The sequence below is a fragment of the Myotis lucifugus genome, unplaced genomic scaffold (assembly GCF_000147115.1).
Source record: "Myotis lucifugus unplaced genomic scaffold, Myoluc2.0 scaffold_73, whole genome shotgun sequence".
NCBI lineage: Eukaryota > Metazoa > Chordata > Mammalia > Chiroptera > Vespertilionidae > Myotis > Myotis lucifugus.
In genome coordinates, this window is record NW_005871121.1 from 3,499,451 (window position 1) to 3,519,617 (window position 20,167).

The 20,167-nt window shown below is 40.2% G+C and overlaps 1 protein-coding gene across 1 annotated transcript in view; it reads left to right on the forward strand.

Moving 5' to 3' along the window:
* NDUFA5 (NADH:ubiquinone oxidoreductase subunit A5) overlaps positions 1–20,167 on the forward strand; it is a 32,943-nt gene that overhangs the window by 1,889 nt on the left and 10,887 nt on the right. The window lies entirely within an intron of this gene.

Genomic DNA, 20,167 nt, shown 5'->3' on the forward strand with positions numbered 1-20,167 from the left:
TATTTACAAGCCAGGAGTTACAGCAATTCCCTCTTCATGATATTCACCTTTTCTTTTTTTTTCCTCCAGGTGAAATTTTTTATTTTTCAATTACAGTTTACATTCAATATTATTTTTTGTTGTTTTCAGGTGTGCAGCATAGTGGTTAGACAATTCCATATGTTACAAAGTGCCCCCCCACCCCGATATTTCAAGTACCTACCTGGCACCATACATAGCGATTGCAATACATATGACTGATTGTGTTCCCTATGCTGTACATTACATCCCTGTGACTGATTTGTAACTACCAGTTTGTACTTCTTAATGTCTTCACCTTCTTCACCCAGTCTCCCAACCCCCCTCCCCTCTGGCAGCCCATCAGTCTAAAGAACAAAACAAACCAACAAACAAAATGGAAACAGACTCATAGGTGCAGAGAACAGACTGATGGTATTTGCCTTTTCCATCAGAGAGACATCCTGTGGATAACAGAGAGAACAGACCAGTTCAAACAGCATCTTTAACAGCACCTCTTGTTCTGCTAAAACACACTCTCCCCACCCCTCCTGCAACTCCCCCAAGAAACAAATGCTACTTTTATGTTGCCTCAAAGTGAGAGAACTGAACATTTTAGAAAAGATATAAAAAGACAAAACGGATATATTGGTCTCCAGGCACCAAGTAAGATCTGGCATGTGATAGGAATTCACGAAGTATTTGCCGAATGAATGAAAAATTGGATGATCAAATATATACTACTGTGGAAATCAGCAAAAGAATAGATTAACCTTGTGTTTTCTTTCTCTGTCATACATATGTTTTTTGCCAAGTTCACTTCTAATTTTGGGACTGCATTAACTGAGGCTTAATTTCTAAGTAAATACACTAGTGATACAAACTGTCATACTAGTTTAACTTGTATGCGGTTTCATATTACAAAATTAGACATTTTCAGTCTCCACTATTGATTTCCAAGTCAAATTCACCCATGACAGAGATGTACGAAGATGCATGCTAGCTTTTGAAAATGACACAGAACAGAAAGGGTCTTTAGATTCACAAGTATGTGATTTCTTAGGGATTGGAAATGTAGACTAGAAAAGAATAGAGTAAGCATGGCCCATGAAGAGACACAATATGAATAAATGTGCCCTATCACTTCTAGTATGATAATATGATTTTTAAAAAGCCCAACGCTTTGTCTGTGCTTTTTAATCTAGGAATCTTATAAAAATAATCAGAGATATGGAAAAAGATTTGTATGTGAAAATGTTCATCCCAGCCATATTTAAACTGACAACACATTAGAAACAATGTAATCCCTAGCTGGTTTGACTCAGTGGATAGAGTGTCAACCTGCGGACTGAAGGGTCCTGAGATCAATTCCAGTCAAGGGCTTGATCCCCAGTGGGGGGCGTGCAGGAGGCAGCCGATCAATGATTCTCTCTCATCATGGATGTTTCTATCTCTCTCTCCCTCTCCCTTCCTTTCTGAAATCAATAAAAATATATTTTTAAAGAAGAAACAATATAAAACGTCCAACAAGAGAGAATTTGTATAAGACAGTATTGTATACCCAAACAATGGAAAACTATATAGTTATTAAAATTCATATCCTTGAAGACTATTCAATGCCAGGGAGAAAGCTTGGTTTGTGAGAACGATGCTCATTTAATCAGACATGACCAGCCACTTTGATTGGCTTTGTGGAGTCAGAGCTTACAGGGCCTTCCAGCAACTGGCCTGGCATCTGGCTCACAGGCCGAGCCTTAGGGGTGGAGAGATAGGTCACTTACGGGCAAGCCAGGCACCTTGGTGACATTGGGAAGAGTGGAAATTGATCAAATTTGTAGTCAAGCAGGGAAACTTGGTGGAGGGAGAGTCTTGGATTGAGGAAAGGCAGAAACTGAACAACGGATTCACCTGAGTCATCCAAGCCTTATCATTATCTAAGTTATTGTGTCTGTCTGCATGGCCCCGAAAGTATTTTCCACTAATTAGTGTGTAGCAGCTCTGGAGCAAGGTGGGGCCATACAGACAATAAAACAGCTACATTTGGTTTACCCAACTGAGTTGTAGAGTAAAAAATGCTCTGACTGCATCCAATAGCTACAATAACAATACAAATTCAATATCTCGGGACCTTCATAAAAACTATTGCACATGTGTACATGTATATGTATTTGAAAATGTACATCCATATATTCACCTACATAGATATACTCTCTCTAAAAATATTTGTTCCTGGGTCTGGTATATTTTGTTTGACATGACCAAAGTTCCTGTCTGGTGACCAAATCAAATCATTTTCTGCTTGAAACTCACTCAAAAAATAATGAGCCTTTGCATTTCTGCATGTTTATTTTGAATTCATGTTCAGGCCATTGATTTCTGCTGGAGACAGGTGAGTGTGGTAGTTGAACCTTCGTTCAAATCCTGCCCTCCCAGAGTAACTGCCTCATTAGCTGTGTCTGGCATGTTGCAGGTAGTCAATAAGCATTACTGTTAATATTCTGGGACTGGGCTCCTCCGGAGCGGGAAAGTAGCATTTTAAAGCTCGTTGGCCAGGTTTAGCTCTGTTCCTCACCCTTGAACAGGCACTCTGACACATTCATCATTTCCCGCTCCTCCCTTTCCTCTCAAATCACTTCACTTCAGAGTTAAAGACCACTGGGTAGCTCCACCTGGAAATTCCACGTACAACAGGCCCAAGTAATTTCCCAGGCTCAGCTCGAACACCAAAGTGGCAAGAAGCTTACTGTATCTCACACTGTCCTTCATCGTTGGCAAGCTTTAACAATGAGGACAAGCATTGAAGTTGAACCCATCTCCTCAAATCCTTGCTGTATGACCCGGGTATGCCTCAGAGCCACCCTGAGAAAATGCTGTTCCTCTGCCACAGGAGAGCCTTTCCACATCTCCCACGAAGGCTGGCAGGTCTCCACGGAGCCTTCTCCTCCCACGGCTGGACATGCGTCCTTCCTATGACATGGGTTCACCTCTTTCTACAATCTTGATTGCTTCCCTGTAAACACACTTCTTTAATATCCATCACTTTCTAAAAGAGGCTCTGAGCCAAGACCGGTTTGGCTCAGTGGATAGAGCCTCGGCCTTCGGACTGAAAGGTCCCGGGTTCGATTCCGGTCAAGGGCATGTACCTTGGTTGCGGGCACATCCCCAGTGGGAGATGTGCAGGAGGCAGCTGGTCGATGTTTCTCTCTCATTGGTGTTTCTGACTCTCTATCTCTCTCCCTTTCTCTCTGTAAAAAATCAATAAAAATATTTAAAAAAATAAAAATAAAAAAATAAAAAAAAATAAAAGAGGCTCTGGGCCATGGGCTCTGAAGGTGCTACAGTCAAATAAACACAGCATTAAGCGGGGTGACCATCTCCTTCTCCCCAGACACCATGGATCTGTCAATGCAGCCCAAGCTCAGATTAGTTGGGGGACTGTCATGCTACACACTTGATTCAAATTCTACAAGTCATATCCCCCCAACCCCCATTATAGCAGTGCAATTCTATAATAGAATTTATTTAATTCTATTACATTTTCTTTCTTTCTTTTTTTAGATTTGACCTTTATTGCTGTCTGCTAAGATCTAATGCAGTGGTTCTCAACCTTCTGGCCCTTTAAATACAGTTCCTCATGTTGTGACCCAACCATAAAATTATTTTCGTTGCTACTTCATAACTGTAATGTTGCTGTTATGAATCGTAATGTAAATATCTGATATGCAGGATGGTCTTAGGCGACCCCTGTGAAAGGGTGATTTGACCGCCAAAGGGGTCACGACCCACAGGTTGAGAACCGCTGATCTAATGCATTTTCTATTCCTCCAAGTATTGTTCTATTTGCATGTTTTCTCTATGACTATCTGCTCCATTAATGATGATAAATGTTGAACAGAAATTGGCATAGGACAGAGGCCTTCAGGTTGATCTATTGTTTAGCACCCTTCAAGAAAATATGTTTATCCAGGTACAAATCCTCCCAAAGACACCAACATTTAGTATTAATGTTTCCTTTTCAATAACAAGACCGTCATCAAGAGATACTTCCAAATACCTTGTTGAAATACAGATGCACCTTATCGACATCCCCCTTCTCTACTAAGTAAAAAACACAAAGGAGAAGAGTTGACCCACCAGCTCTCAGTGATTATATTTTTTCCTAAGGATTTTCAGAACATCCTATCTGCTCACTCAAAAACAGGTATTCAATGTCTGCTATGTTCTAGTCACAATGCTAGACACAAGGATCCATGCCCTCAGGGAGTTTGCTGCCCTTAAATAATGCGTTCTAGATCTTACCCACAAACAACATTAATCTCTTCCCTCCTCTCCTTTCCAAAGTTTTTGCAGAGTCAAGCTCACTGTAGGTGCTCAATAAATATTTGTTATTGAATTTGATAATTATTATAAGTAATATCTATTGAGTGCTTACCTGTGACATGCATTATGCTGAGTACATTAAATAGATTGTTATTTAATTTCTACAACACACTTTCCCCTCGTTTTACAGATGAGAAAACTAAGTGAGGCAGAGTGGTTAGGTAACTTACCACGCAGTCATTTGATATTAGAGAAACACAGGTTTAACCACTACAGTACATGACTCAGCTACTCTCATGGAATTAATGAAAAGAGGGTCTCCCCTTGTAATCCTAATACTCAAGCCTCAGAAAAAGTTTTTAAAGGTTTTAAGCAAACAACCAGCAAACCTATCAGACAACTCCAGTAGAAATATAAATATATTAGGTAAATTTTCATTTGAAATATTCCCATAAAAACAGCAGAAGCCTAAAATTATATTTTATGACCTCATCACAAAGCAGTGTTAGAACTTACATGTCCATATCACTGCTATTGCATAGAAATAATTTTATTTTTAGATTTAGATGCTTTCTTAGAAGTTATCTGTTCATTTAAGAGCCAAATGGGTGATGGTATCAGATAAATTCTAAGGACTTTCCAACTTCAAGATTCTATTATTTAATTTGCAGAAGCAAATTTTTAATTCTGTTGAGTTCTTTTTCTTCTAATTTAAAGGAATTTAAAGAATTTTTGATCTGAATAAAAAGCATCCATCTTTTACTATAGGTGATAAAAAGGCCTAGATAGAAATTTATTTTAATTATTTATAATAATCATTCAACTTTTTTTTAGAAAGTAGGGCCAGCTAAGACCCTTCCTATAAACATATTTATTCTTTATCTGTTTTTCTCACAATGCTATTGTTTATTGTGATGAATAACTATATAACTGAGTTAATACTCTATAAACAAACAAAACAACCCTGGCTTTATATTCTATAATTAAAAAGGCCCTAGACAGGCAAACAGGCGGTGATCAATTGGAAAGAAAGTGATGAGAAACTATCGTAATATGTATTTCCATCTGTTTCAAATATTCTTAATACTAAACTACGTAATACGCTATTTGGTGAGGTACAGATAGAATATTTCATAATCTCACCTTTTGGAATGATCGTCTTGTCATTCTTATCCAGGGCCTTGCCTTCCTAAACCAGAGGAAGTGCCTTGGAGCCAATGTGTCCCTCTGTGTATCTAAAATTAAGTGCCCAGTTGGTGGTTAAATTAAGATCTGACCTTGTACAACTGAAACATAAGTGGTTCTTGGCACACAGTAAAGTATTACCCATGACTTCTCTAGACTCTTCATCAAAAGAAACACAAACCCGCAAAGGTATAATAAGATTATCTGTGTCCTGATTGGTTCAAAGAACTCTCCTGGAGACAAATGATCTGCTAACCCAGCTGCAATGAGGGTTCCTGTGGTAGGAACAAAGCAGAACCCCTTGCATAGAATTAAACCATATTTTTAAGCCAGTTGTTCTAGAGACATGACATCTATGAGGCTGTACCTGCAGACCCAAATCCACTCTCCATCAATTTTAACACACACTATTTCTCATTCTTTATCTTTCAGACTCATGTGAAATCTCACTGAGTACAATCTTATTGTCATACAAATTTACTGTCTTTCCTTTGATTTGCATTTAATAGCTGTCAATGTGACGTACAGATGAGGTATGACAGTCAGTGGCATCTAATCTGATCAAGAATCTTTAGGTCAGATTATAGAACATGTACATTCTAAAGAAAGTGAGCAGCCTATCCGAAGCAAGCAGAAAATCAGCATTTAAATTGGGGAGAGTTGTTTGTTTTCTGTTTAAAAACCCAGTAAGTTAGTGTCTTCACTGATTTTCTAATGAAAATAATCAGCCTTAGATTTGTTTTGACGTGGTCATGCTTGGATTAACTCGGGCCACAGTCAGCATTCACAGGGCCATCTGGCTTCTGTCCCCACCACTCCACTGAAACAATTCTCCTTAAGGGTCTCAGTGACCTCCCAGTGTCTAGGTTGATCATCACTTCTTGTTTCTTATTTTGCAGGCCCTCTTTTGGATTTGCTGCCCTTGGTCCCTTCCTTTTTCCTGAAACTCTTTACTCCCTAGGCTTAGAGGAGCACTGTATGCTTTTGTTTTCCTTCTTATCTTTCTGACCCATTCCTTTTACTTGATGTTAATGAATAAACACATGCATTATGATGAGTTTAGCAGTTTTATTTTAAAATTTGGGAAACCTTAATCAGAGGACCTAACTCTTCTTTGCGATAGAACAAACCTCAAGAAATATTTTGTATTTATGCTGCTATTGACCGTGTCTTGAAAAAGTCAAGGTTGAAGGTTATAATTATTTTATAATTACTAATCTAATTTGGGATTTTTCAATAAAGAACTCTTCTAAAAGCAACCAGCATTGTGAAGTTCTTTGGTTTTTTTACAATACTTTAAAAGGCTTACAATATTAAAAATTCATATAAAGAATTAGAGTATAATGCAATTTATGAGAAAATGTATACCCAACATTTTAAAATGTGGTTCAGCACATTTCAGGAACATTTCTGCTCTTATACCAATCAACTTGTGCCTGTTTTATCCATTTATAGAACACTTATTATATATATCCTTATATCATAAAATATTTAAAATAATGGTTGCCCTAGCTGGTTTGGCTCAGTGAATAAAGCATCAGCCTGTGGACTGAAGGGTCCCGGGTCCAATTCCGATCAAGGGCACATGCCCGGGTTTCGGGCTCTATCCCCAGTAGGGGGTGTGCAGGAGGCAGCTGATTACTGATTCTCTTTCATCATTGATGTGTCTCTTCCTCTCTCCCTCTCCCTTCCTCTCTGAAATCAATTTTTAAAAATTTATAAAATAATGCTTAAAATAAGACAAAAAGGAAAGCCCGTGTGGTAAATAAATGAAAATATGTTATTGATGACATAGCCCTATGAACAAGCTTTGTTTTACCACCTACTATCTCTGTCATGTTAGATTTGTTATTTAAATTTTCTGTCTCAATTTATTCATCTGTAAATTGGAAGTGATAATAAGAATGATAATAACCATAATAATGAAAATAACAGTAATCCAATGAACATGGTACCCACTATTTTTATGAAGTCTATCCCTCAAGTAGTTAATCATCTACTAGTATAAATACACAATAAAGCATGCTTTGAGTAATTCAAATGTTTAAAAGAATATCTGTTCATAATGCTAATAAGCACTTCCACATTTGCCTGTTTTGGAAGTTGGCTTTTCCTGCTGGTTTTCTCAAAGTGCAAACAAGGTATATCAGATTTTTTAACACTGCCTCTGGTTTGTTTGGGACCCTCTGGTGAGGGGGAGTGTCAGGGAGGGGTGTGACCAAGCAGTGAAGGACTATTGAATAAGACTGTTGTTCTGAGGAAGGTACAATAATAACACTAACATCCAAATACATGTCACTTCTATCTATATATAGCAAGAAATGCATGTCCTGTTTCAAGGTGATAATTATAGCAACTGATAATAGTCTTAGGTTGAAATGGCTGGACCACAGTGTTAGAGGCACTGTCCCTGGAACCACCCATTTTTTATTTTTGGAACAAGCCATTTGGGTAGCATTGTACCTGAACTTCCAGGGAGCAATGAAGCGTCCGGTCTCCATGTTTAAAGGCACCTGCTGCTGCTATACATCTCACTTGCCCACAGGTACTCTGCATTCCTTAAAACATGTATGGGGCATGCAGGCCTTTGACTGTGAATTAAAAATACAGCTCCTGCTATAGTTAGCCATACAATCACATCCACCCCCACACAAAAGGTTTTATCATATTCCTTTCTGATCCAGCTCATTTTTAAAATTATTATTATTATTATTATTATTATTATTTTAATCCTCACCTGAGTTTATTTTTTCCATTGATTTTTAGAGAGCGTGGAAGGGAGGCAGAGAAGAAGGAGAGAGAGAAAAACTGGTGTGAGAGAGACACATCAATTGGTTGCCTCCCACACATGCCCAGATTGGGGAGGGGATGGAACCTGCAACTCAGGTAAGTGCCCTTGACCAGAATTGAACCTGGGAACCTTCAATTCGAAGACTGATGCTCTACCCACTGAGAAAAACCATCTAGGGCCCTTTCTTTCTTCTATTCTTTCCCTGCTCTGCTCCATTCTCCCAATACATCATTGCTAGCAGCTATATCTCATATGACTCTCCATGATTCACGTGCCAGCTTGGGGCCTCCCTTTCAGGGTTCCCTAAAGTAGGATTTAGGGATTAGGGAGAAGTTCCCTTTCCTATTTGAATAAATTTGTTTATGTAACCATTGAACAAGGCTAAACCATTTACTTTTCAGAATGTTTAACCTGTAAAAGTGAATCTCAAAGAGGGGATATTAGTACATAATTCAAATGCAAGATTATTTGAGTTCATTGTTCAGATCATTAAATCCCACAATTAAAAACTACAGCCAGGGAAGTGCTCACACACTCATATACCCATCTATTCCTTCACTGATACCATACTATTTCAATTATTACAGCTTCATAGAATGATGTGGTATTTGGGAGGGCAAGTCCTCCCTCATAATTTTTCTTTTAAAAATATTTTTATTTCACACATTACCTCTTTCAGATATAGAATTGTGACTAAGATTAGATTCATTTAGGAAGAGTTGACATGTCTAAATATTTAAAACCGCCCCCCCAGGAATATGGTATGTCTCAATTTATTAAAAACTTCTCTTCAAACTTATATATACAGTATCATAATTTTTATTTGTCTTGACTATCTATTTATTCCTTCGTATCTTGTAATTTTGATTTCTTTGGGAATAGAATTGTTTTTCCTCGGTATATTTCAATTGGTTATTTCTGGCACATTGAAAGCTAGCTCTCTTTGTATATTTCTTTTGTTTCAGTTGCCATTTCAGACCTCTTATTTGTTCTAATAATTTTAGGTTGATATTTTCTTGCATTCTTGACTTTCTGTACATAGTGCTGAGTGATTGGAAATCTTATGAGGAACATTACACTAGCGTGTTAGGGAGGAAACAGAGATTCTACTATGAAACATTTAGATCAGATCATTAGTATGCTAACACTAACACTAGGTATAATTTCTAAGGAGTGGTGGTTCTCAGGCTTGGCTCTCATTGGAGTCACCAGGGAGCTGTAGGAAATGCTGTTGCCTGAGCCCCTCCCCAGATACTCTAATTCTTGGCCAGGAGGACATTGAAAGCTCTTTAGGTGATTCTAATGTGTTGCCAAGCTTAGGAACCACATCTATGTATAGAGTGATCTAATATAAACATTTCGCAGTCATACAAAAGTCAGTTTCTTTCATTCCCAATTGTTAACTTTGCTCTTTGATTTTCCTAACTCCTGATTTTAAAGAAAAACATATTTTAAAATATGTATTCATTCTTACTTAGTGTTAAAATCGCTCCTTCACTTATTCAACAAGTACTTTCTGAACAGTGTTATGTGCCAGATGAACTGTCTGGCTACTCAGGATGCAGCAATGAATACAACAGATTACCACCTAACCTGCAGGGACTTTTCTCTGTTTGTGAGGGGGGCGGCCAGGATGGAGCCTAGGCATTCTGAATGATGGACTTGCCATTAACTATGATGAAAAAGGTGTCAGAGGAGCAGCTTTGAGAGGAGGAATAGGAGCTCAGCCTGGATTGCACAAAGCTTGACACACCTATGGAGGTCCAAGCGGAGCTTTGTGAGGCCAAGCGTAGGGGGCAAGTCTGACATGGAGACATAAGTTAGTGAGAGTTAAAGCCATGAGGCCAGATAAGTTTATCAAACCAGCATGTGGAGACAAAAATAAAGACATTCAAGGGACGAGCCCTGGGATTAAGCAATGAGACAAAGGGAAGAAAACTATTTGCAGCAGAAAGGAGGGATCAACTGTATCAAATTCTGCTGCTAGCTCCAGTACGATGAGGACTGAGAACTAACCAGTGAATTTAACAACACGTAGGTTTGTTTTCTTCCGGAATCATCTCGTCAGGCTTCCTTTCAGTGCTTTGCCATCTTGCTCCCCATCTGCCCTGCTTTTCAGGATGAGGAAGAAGTACAATATTCCTGTGTTTAGGAAATTGTTAGAAATGTTACTTTCTTTTTCTATGCCTTTTCTCTTTGTAGTGTCCCTTAACTCATTTTGTTTCCCTTATTTATAAATGATAGCCACTGATTTGTAAAAGTCAGTTATTTTCACGTTTATACTAACAACTATATTAGAATAAAAAGAATCTTCTATCTATATATATGCTAAGTGTCTAATATGCTGTGTCCAACTGTTCAACCAGTCGCTATGATGTGCACTGACCACCAGGAGGCAGATGCTCCAACCAGTAGGTTAGCTTGCTGCTGGGGTCTGGCCGATTGGGACTGGGTGAGATGGGGCCGGATACAACCTGGAGCCCTCTTGTGGTCCCTCCCCAGCTGGCCGGCCCCCATCCGCTCTGATCGGGACTGGGCGAGACGGCCTGATCAGCCCCAACTGGCCCCAACTGGGACTGGGAGAGATGGGCCGGACACGCCCTGGAGCCCTCCCACAGTCCTTCCCCAGCCCAGGAAGGGTCCCAGATTGCGAGAGGGCGCAGGCCAGGTCGAGGGACCCCGCTGGTGCATGAATCTATGCACCAGGCCTCTAAGATATATAAAAAGCCTAAGCAACCATCCAACTGTTCAACTGTTGGACTGGTAGCTATGACGAACAATAATCACCAGGGGGCAGACGCTCAGCGCACAGGCATGAAAACATGAAAGAGACTGATGAATCTCAGAGGGAAGGGGGAAGTTGGGAGGGCAGGAAGAGATTAACTAAAGATATTATATGCATACTAGAGGCCCGGTGCAGGGATTCATGCACTGGTGGGGTCCCTCAGCCTGGCCTGCGGGGATTGGGCCAAAACTGGCAGTCCGGCATCCCCCGAGGGGTCCCAGATTGGGAGAGGGTGTCCTCTAGTATCACATAACAGAAACTTAGGAAGAATTTAAAATTATCTTATTACAATTTCTTAGCATATCATTACACCCACAACCACAGCAAGTGGCTGAGGGGTGGGCAGGATTTTGGGAGCGGTTTAGAATTTGCCTGAACTCCTGGTTCTCAATTCCAGCTTCTCCTTCGGGCTGCTCAGTTTCCCACGATATCTCCTCAAATGACATAAGGCCAACAGAAAGTGCCAAGAAACAGTCTTCCCTCTCTGGATCCTCTGTTTCTCAGCTGAAATATTGAAATTAGGCCTGGAATTAGGAGAGCTCTGATTAACCTTTCAATTTTAAGAATCTATAATGCTATCATTTTATGTTTTATGACCTAAACATTTGTTAATGGAAAAACATTCAAACCTGTAATGAATTTTTGTGGCTTTATTTGAGCCAAATTGTGGACAATTGCTGGGAAGCAGAATCTCAAAGAATTGGGATAATGCTCAGGAGAATGGCAGTTCTTCACCTTGTTTTATACATTACAATCAAAGGAGGAGACATAAGTGTGTTACAGGAAATCCACTAGTGATAGATTAGGGAGGCGGAAGCAAGCAAATGGGGGGTAAGGGGGTCTCTGGGATTGGATAAAAAGTAAATTGATAGACTCATACTTCTTTTACTTAGGTGGGTGCAAGATAGTTAACAGTTAACAGTTAACATGATAACAATAATAATGAAGGAATTTATGGTCTCTGTCCTGGTGCCCAGATGCATTTGGCTGTGCCCTGAGGGGTCTGGAAAAAGGGAAGTTACAAGTTACCCTGACTTTTCACAAATACAGTGGGGCCTTGACTTATGAGTTTAATTCGTTCTGTGAAGGAGCTCGTAACTCAAATTACTCGTATGTCAAATCAAAAGTGAACGAGTGAGACATGTGATGCTGGGCTGATGTTGTGGCGTTTACTTTGACGTTCGCTGCGCCAACTAGCGGTGGGGTATCTGAAGTTGGCTTGTAACCCGAATTTTAGCTCGCAACTCAAAGCAAAAAATCAGCCGAGACACTGCTCGTATCTCAAAAAACTCGTTAGTGGGGACACTCGTAAGTCAAGGCCCCACTGTATTTTATCGCGGATGCAAAAAGACAATAGGTTCAGTTAAGGTAAAGATTGACCTTTGTCAGGGAAGATACTGGCCTAGGACATGATACCCACTATAAACTGCTTTTAGTTAAAGTTTTCATTTCAGACCATCCTTTGTGGTTACTTTAGGTCTTTGAGTTTGCAAAACTGCCACGCAGGCCTTCCCTGAGCTAGCCAGGTTAGCATGTGGCCTTTTTTTCATCCACATATTCCTTACTTTTAAAGTTTCAGATTCTCCTAAAATATTTCTGTTTCTGATGCCTGCTATCTCTTTGCCTTATATCTTAAATTTAAAAGAGGCCAATAAATTAATTCTTTTTAAAAATATTTTTTATTGATTTCAGAGAGGAAAGGAGACCAAGAGAGAGTGAGAAAGAGAGAGAGAGAGAGAAAGAGAGAGAGAGAGAGAGAGAGAGAGAGAGAGAGAGAGAAACATTAATGATGAGAGAGAATCATTGATCAGCTGCCTCCTGCATGCCTCCTACCAGGGATCGAGCCCACAACCCTGGCACGTGCCCTGATCGGGAATCGAACCATGACCTCCTGGTTCATAGGTTGATACTCAATCACTGAACAACACCAACCGGGCTAAATTAATTCTTAAGTAAGGTTCACACCAGCTTTTTTCACAATCCTAAATTATTTGACTAACCTAAATTAGGTGTATTCCCCTTTGAATAGAACTACAGTCATTTATTGGCCAGGCATGAATTTTTTAGCTACTATGTGCCAGGTACAATGATAATATTAAACAAAGCAGTTCTCATTCTCAACTGAAAAGATAAAGAGATGAGCAAAAGGAGGTGATATTTAGCTTCCAGAGAGTGTGACAAAAAGTGTGCCACAGAGAAGATAAAGGCATGAGCTAAGGCGGATGAGAAGGACATTTTGGGATAATCTACTAGTAAAAAGGGGCAGGCATTCCCAGAAGAGGAAATGCACACAGGTGTGAGGGAGAATGGCCTAGGCCAGTGGTCGGCAAACTCATTAGTCAACAGAGCCAAGTATCAACAGTACAACGATTGAAATTTCTTTTGAGAGCCAAATTTTTTAAACTTAAACTCTATAGGTAGGTACATTGTTATTAACTTAATTAGGGTACTCCTAAGGCTTAGGAAGAGCCACACTCAAGGGGCCAAAGAGCCGCATGTGGCTCACGAGCCGCAGTTTGCTGACCACGGGCCTATGTGGGGGCAATTATGAACACTTATGCCGAAACCGGTTTGGCTCAGTGGATAGAGCGTCGGCCTGCGGACTGAAAGGTCCCAGGTTCGATTCCGGTCAAGGGCATGTACCTGGGTTGCGGGCACATCCCCAGTAGGAGATGTGCAGGAGGCAACTGATCGATGTTTCTCTCTCATCGATGTTTCTAACTCTCTATCCCTCTCCCTTCCTCTCTGTAAAAAATCAATAAAATATATATTAAAAAAAATGAACACTTATGATAGCTGGTCACAGAATGCGTTGGGGAACCTACAGTAAATGAGCAGGAGAGTTAGGCGGGAGTCAGAATATGGGGGACATTATACAGTGAACTAGGGGATTCGGGGTTTTATTTTATTTCTTCCTCTAGGACAGTGGAGGTGAGAAATTGCTTTATTCCTGGGGTAACCTGGGGTCGGTGGTATCTCTGCCTTCAGAATAGAGGCTGTGTGTATAGTCTGAATATTCTGAATACATGCTCCCTTTGGGTATTCTAACATCACCTCACCTCTCATGCTCACACATCCTTCTTTTCATGAAGACATCATCTTCAAAGATGTGAAATGAGTCTTGTCTCTCAAGTGTTCTGCATCTGAGAACCACTGCCGGAAGCAAGAGGAAGCCATGGGAGCATTTCAGGCAAAAACATCATGATCCATTTTAACAATTTCTCCTCTCGCTTCTCATTTGCAGATCTTTTACCATTAACACCGAGATGTAGTTTTTGTTCCAAATTACTAGAAGGTGTTCCATCTATAAATGGGTGTGGAGCAGCAGCACAGTTTTTGCCCCAGCACTACCCAGAATGCATGGCTGGGGGGGGTTAAAAAAAACCTCTTTACAGAGTGTTAATCATTTGCTTTACCTAAATAGCTCATTTATATTGTTTTAAATGGTGTGCAGAAGTCTTTTTAAAAATTATCCTTGAGATCTCTTATTTTTCTCCTCAAAGAGTGACAGAAAGGGAGAAAATTTGCAAACATATATGGTACATTCACAACTGGACTTGAATAGCAAAAAAAAAAAAAAATAACATTGTCATTTTATGAGGAAATTTATTACATAATTTCCTAAGTAGCAAGTTATCCTCATAATTTTGATAGGGGAACCAGCTATAATTGTTAAATATTAATCGTGCTCTGTTAGCTGTGATTGTTTTATTCTGATTGAAGAAGGCACCTTCTAACCTGGCTGGCAGTTACACAGGGGACCTGGGAGCTCACCTGGAAATGCAGCCCATCCTCCTCATTAGGGAGCTGCCTACTATCAAGAAAAGATTAACAACCTGTTGCGGAAACCAGAGCCATCAGCCCTTTGAAGACCCTAGCCCTCTACTAACCTGTTAACTGCCCATTTGGCATACCCTTAGGCTACTTCTCCATCTAATCTACCCAATAAAAGCAGCTGGCTTATGGTGGGGTGCTGAGCAGATTTTTGCGGGTGATCTGCTGCTCCCCTGTACTGCCGGCACTATTAGAATAAATACTCATATATGATTCAATCATGTCTCTGCTTAATTGGCTCAAGTAGTGACAGGCAGGACAGACCCATTGATTGTCCAGTTACAATGTGATGTATACAAGTTTGATTAAAAGGCTTCTCAGAATGTATCCTTTGTGCAGCAAAGCTCACAAGTTCTTCAGAACTAGATGTTTAAGAAAATAGAAATAATGAAAATACAGCCTTATCACTTAAGTTGGGCAGAACCCTCTTCCTTTGACATGCAGATGAGGTGTCTAGAGAATAACCTTTTAGAACAGCAGAGCTGAAATATCATGTCCTGCCTCCACTCTCAGACAGTAACAACGCCCAAAGAGGTCAAACAGTAAAATGATGCTGTTAGTTGGTAATTTAATTACTGAGGATATTCTTTTTTTTTCTTTTTTTCAATTCAATGTGTTTGGAAGTTAATGGAGTTTCTGGTGAGAATGATTTCTTGGAGCAGTGTTTACGTATACTGTGCAACACTCGTGCTCTGAGAAGGAAGTAACACCTACCTCCTCGCCCACAAAGAGCTGAAGAAAGCCCCTGGGCCACAGGCACCACCTGACTATTGCTGAGTTGTCAGTAAGTAAAAGCCATTTCTAAATGGAGGTCAGTTCTACCAAAACAAGCTGAAGTCTGTGCCTACATGACAGACAGCACCACCTAGTGGGAGGAGAGTCACACAGGAATGACCCCAATGGGTTGCTTTCCAATTCTCTATTTTGAACTGTGTTTTAAGACTTAGGTGTGCATTGTGAATCCATTGTTCTCTCTTCATTAAAAATGTAAACAGATGTCTCCGACTAACCCTCAACACTCTGGGTTTTGGAGTGGTTTGTCACCTAATAATTATAATAATGGCCATATTTATTGAGTTCTTGTTATAACCACACATTATGCTAAGCTCTTCCCCCCCCCCTCCCCCCGGCTTCTGTTGCACAGTTGTGCAGGTGGCACACTGAATAAGGATGCTTGGGTGAAGGTGCCAGAGGGCTGAAATTCATCTTCTCTGCTCACTGACACAAGTGCCCTGGTGAAGGGCTGTATAACCTGGAGAGGGCCAACATTTTCTAAATGGCATAAAGATGCTCTGTAATGCAGTCCTGGTCGTGTATCTGCCTTAATTCACATTTAATCCTCACAGCATTCCTGCAAAGTAGATGTGATGTTATCGTGGCCTTTTTTTCCAGGAGGAAAGCTTCTTTACAAGGTTAGGTAAATTGCCTAAGGTCACAAAGTTAGTGAGAAGCAGAGCTATAATTTTAAACCAGCCGGGCTTCACGATATGTTAGAGGCCTCCCATGTCGTGTGTGTGTGTGTGTGTGTGTGTGTGTGTGTGTTTACATGTAGAACCACTGCCCTCCCCATTTCCATGCTGAGGTGAGACATGCTGTACAATGTCTTCCCACTACAGAGTAGCCCTTGTTCAAATGGCCCGAAGTAGAAGCAAGCTCAGAGCTGCCCCTGTGCCTGGCAAGTTTGATTGTGATATCTGCTCTGCTCAGTGATTCAAGCAACTCAACTAGTAGCCAAACCAAGAATGTATCAAGCACTGCATTAGAGAATTGAGGATTGCCATGCACCTCAAGACTTCACCAGCTACTGTAACATGATTTAACATTGATTTAATATTACCAATCTGGTCATCAAAGTTATGTATTCTGTGTTAGATCAAAGTATATAATCAACCCTATGTTTTCTTAAGGTATGTAAATCGATCCTGTGCTTTCATCTCTGGCCAAGTTCTCATTACGTTTGAGCAGCCTACTTTGGGAGTAAGGAGTGCTGACACTGGCAGTAAAACCACAAATGGCTGTTTGAAGCAAATTGAGAGAGAACATCAGAACAAAGGGAGCGAGCCTGAGTGGGAGCTGTGGTGACTCCTTTTCAGCCCTCTCCCCTTATTCCCATTTGCTTTTCTCAAGAGACACTGCATGTCTATACTTCCTCTGGGAATTTCCCTCCTCCCCAGTTTCTACCAACTCCCTATAGGAATCGCTGGCTTGACCAGAAATGTTAGATGGGTTTTTGAGGACAGGAGTCCCCCATCTTCTTGAGTTGCTGGCACTTGAATAAACCACTTTCCTTCTCACCAGTGATGATTTCAGCATTATCTGGTTTGAAAAATAGGGTATTTCCTCCCAAACCTAATAATATATATTGAATCTAGTGTGTCCAAATAAGTATGTCACCTTTGTAGGAGCAAATGGTATATCAGGTGGTTTGTTTTAGTTGCATAGTTTCTTTACATTTTGTATGTTATATATTTTGTGGGGTGTTATATATACATCCAGGAACATGTGTATCTTTAAAATGCCATCAATATATCAGGCACATTTGTTAATATATATTGAACTGTCATTGTCATTGACATAATATATATTGAATTGTCATTGTGAATAATAATATGAATTGTCATTGTGGATAATTTAAATTTAGAAGTTGGAAATTATGATGAAAGTTATGGTAAAGTCTAATTCTTGGGTAATATGAACTGGAAAGGTTATATCCCATGGCTCATGTTTCTAGGGACAGCTATCCTAAATGGAAGAGAGGAGCATATGATCAAACTAATCTATTACCCAGTGTTAGTTTATAGTAACAAACATACTATACAGTGGCTTATATAGCATAAAAGTGTTAGCTCACCCATCGAAGGCTAGAAGTTTGAGATTGTCAGCAGGGTTGGTTTCTTCTAAGGGCTGAGAGAATCTGTTCCATGCTTCTCTTCTAATTTCTAGTGGGTTTTTTGTTTGTTTGTTTGTTTTTGCAATCTTTGGTGTCCCTTGGCTTGTAGAAATATCATCCTTATCTCTGCCTTCATCTTTTCATGGCATTCTCCCTGTCTGCATGTCTCCCTGTCCAAATTTTCCCATTTATAAGAATATCAGTCATACTGGACAGCACCCACTCTAATGACCTTGCCTCAACAAATCACATCTGCAATCACTGTATTTCCAAATGAGCTCACATTCTGAGGTAGTGGGGTTTAGGACTTCAACATATGAAGTTGAGTGTGGACATAATTCACCCATAACACTCAGTTATAGGTTTTAACATATCTTCAACTAGTATTTGTAAAATTATTCCCCAAAGTGATTATACCAATTCACCCACACAAGCAGTGTATGAGTGTTCCTGTTGCTCCACATCCTTGCCAACACTTGGTATTGTCAGTCTTTCATTTTTGTCCATAAAATGGCAATAAAATTATATTCAATTTACTTAATTATTAGAGAGCTTGAGCCCTTTTCATGTTTATTGAGTGCTCCTGTTTTCATTTTTGTCAATTGTCTTTTAATTTCTTTTGCCTTTTTTTCTATCATATTTACTAAAAACATATGTATTGAATGCCTATTATGTACCAGATATTATTTTAGGCACCTGAGATATGGTAGGACATAATTTCCATTCACATATGGTTTATATTCTAGAAAGAATGATATAAAATCCAATATAAGGTAATTAAATAGCATATTAGGTGATAAGGGCTGAAGAAAACTAAAGCAGAACCCTGGCTGGTGTGGCTCAGTTGGTTGGGTGTCTTCCTGTACACCAGAAGATTGCTGATTCGATTCCTGGTCAAGACACATGCCTGGGTTGTGACTTAATCCCTGGTGGGGGGCTATGCAGGAGGCAGCCAATCAATGTTCCACTCTCGCATCAGTGTTTCTCTTTCTTCCTCTCACTTTCTCTCTAAAAAGCAATACAAATATATATATTAAAGAAAAGTGAAGCAGAGAAGAAGGTAAGGTGTGTCTTGTGGTGACTTGCAATTTAAAATCTCAGGGCCAGGTCAAGCCATATTGAGAAGGTAATATTTTGCAGAAATACTTGAAAGAAGTGAGAGAGCCAGCCATGTGCCCAACTGGTGGAAGGATTTTTCAAGAAAAGGGTTAGAAGAGCAGCTATCTGAGTAGGGAAGGAGAATGGGAGGTCAGATCTGAGAGGTGAGGGGCAGAAGGGGCAATCTCGTGCAGAACCTCATAGGTGGGTGTTAGGACTTTAGCTTTTACACTTCAGTGAAAAATCATGGGGGGATTTTGAGCAAAGTGCTTTCTAAAAGCATTCTTCTAGGTACTAGGTTGAGTATAATAATACCAAAATCAAAAATTAACAGCAATCCTATGTGCAGTGCTTTGTTCCATGCACTGAGCCAGGAACTTTACATATATTAACTCATTTATATTAACTTTACATATATTAACTCATTCCAGACAGGCGGGGAGACCTGCTCAGGTTATTAGTCCTTTCTCACTGATTTATAGAAGTTCCTTACGAGTTCTAGGGACTGCTTATCTTTCGGTGATTGTATGTGGTTGCAAATATCTTCTCCCCTTTTGTGGGGTGTTTTACTATTTAAATTATGACTTTTGCTATTCAGAATATATATATTTCTCTCTTGTACTTTTCTCTCATTAACTTTTTAGTAAATGCCTTCTTTAACTCAAGTCACCCACAACTTTTGGCTAGTTATTTCCTCTTCTACCTGCTACCATGACACTTGGTACAAACCTCTCTTGGAACACTAGCATTACCTAGCCTTGCATGTCTTCATCATTGTTCTGTGAGTTTCAGGCTGTGGGATCCTGTCTTACAAATTATGTCCCAGGGACTAGCATGTGCTCAATAAATGTTTGTAGAGGTCGGTGGGGAAATGATACAATGCTGATTGCTTCAGGGAGTGAAATGGAGGAGAAAGTGGTTGCAATGGGAAACGCAACTGCATGCCGCATAGTGCCGCGGCTCAAAATCCCGAGAACACTGGTATGCTCGCACGAATTAACCTTTGCAGTTCAGCGATCACCCTCATTTTCCTGACCCCACTGTGCAGGAATTCGCCAAAGGGGAAGCAGAGTGCTGGTTCCTAGAATGGCTACTCTCAATATTTTAGTTGCTTGGAGTATTTCCCTCAACCTTTGGGCAATGGTCCGCGGTGGAAGGGCCAGGAACCGAAGGCGAGGCACCGAACACTAACCCCGGCCCCAACCCGCCGGGATTAGACGCCGCTATGCTCACTGCGCATGCGTCATTGGCGGTCCTGAGGGGGAGG